Source organism: Sorex fumeus, unplaced genomic scaffold (genome assembly GCF_029834395.1).
Source record: "Sorex fumeus unplaced genomic scaffold, SorFum_2.1 ptg000122l, whole genome shotgun sequence".
NCBI lineage: Eukaryota > Metazoa > Chordata > Mammalia > Eulipotyphla > Soricidae > Sorex > Sorex fumeus.
This window is the reverse complement of record NW_026606179.1, coordinates 7,577,588-7,579,026: the sequence shown is the minus strand read 5'-3', so window position 1 is coordinate 7,579,026 and position 1,439 is coordinate 7,577,588. Positions and strand designations below refer to the sequence as shown.

General features: G+C 44.5%; 1 pseudogene; it reads right to left on the bottom strand.

Moving 5' to 3' along the window:
- Positions 1–242: 242 nt before the first annotated feature.
- LOC130044455 (zinc finger protein 772-like) lies at positions 243–1,235 on the bottom strand (annotated as a pseudogene).
- Positions 1,236–1,439: the final 204 nt, after the last annotated feature.

Below are 1,439 nucleotides of genomic sequence, written 5' to 3'. Positions count from 1 at the left end.
ATAACATGGGCCATTGTGTAAAGTGATGTCTTCTAACAGAGACAATCACAGTGGCATCATTTCAGCAAGGATCCTGGGCAGATTACCAGGTACAGCATAGCTCCAGGAAGCTTTCCTCACAGAAGGCATGCAGGGGTTTCCAGGAGGTTCAATTTCAGCTGATGGATACTCACAGAAGCTATTTACAGAGATTCTCTGGTGTCAGGAATCAAGGTGAACAAGATGTTATATTCTTTGCTGTCCTAAGGCCTATCTCTAGTGTGAACCTTCCGGGAAGCCCTTTGCCTGAATGCCTTTCCACATTCACTGCACTTATAAGGCCTTTCTCCAGTATGGATTCTGTAGTGCTGAACAAGTACATGTTTGTGGCTGAAGGCTTTTCCACACTCATCACACATAGGGCTTCTCACCATTGTGCACTCTCTGGTGTGCAACAAGGTCAGAGCTTTGGCTGAAGAACTTCCCACATGCAATGCACTCATAAGGCCTTGCCCCAGTGTGAATACTCCAATGTTTAATAAGCTTGTATTTGAGTCCAAAGTATTTCCCACATTCACTCATTCATAAGGCCTTTCTCCAGTGTGGATACTCTCATGTTGAACAAGTGTCGACTTGTGGCTATACGCTTTCCCACACTCACTGCACTTGTAAAGGTCTTGCTCCAGTATGGACGCTCTTGTGTACAATAAGGTTAGAGCTATGGTTAAAAACTTTCCCACATATGCCACACTGGTAAGGCATTTCTCTGGTGCTGAGCAAGTTTGGGTTTGCGGCTGAAGGTTTTCCCAATTCACCACACCTGTAAGGCCTTTCTCCAGTGTGGACTCTCCCGTGCTGAACAAGTGAGTCTTTACGGCTGAAGGCTTTTCCACATTCACTGCACTCATAATGTCTCTGTGCACTGTGAAAGGCTTCTACATCCTTGGTGTTACTCTGTGGCTTCCATTTACTAGAAGGGGCATAGTGCTGGAAAATTCCTGAGGCGGCTGGGATGTCCGTACAGCTTTCCCCGTCACAAAGGGCATCCCAGATGATGGGACAGAAAAGCTGCTCACAAGCAAAGCCCTGTCTTCAACTCCTCTGAGGCATTTCTCTCCACTCTGCTGCTTCTGGCTGCTAAGGTTTGTATTAAACCAGACTTGTTTCCCACATGTGATACACATACGTTGTTTTTGTATAGAATACATTTCCTGATGCTCAGCCAGGTCTTTCAAGACTGGGCCACATTTTTCTTTTTTTTTCTTTTTTTTTTTTTTTATTTATTTATTGAATCACTGTGGGAAAGGTTACAAAGCTTTCAGGTTTATGTCTCAGTCATGCAAATATCAAACACATTTCCCTTTACCAATACTTATTTTTTACCATGAAGAACCCCAATAAAACCCCACCCCCCACCCCTCCCCGTCCCTGTGAGGCAGATGAATTCTAGTTAACACTCT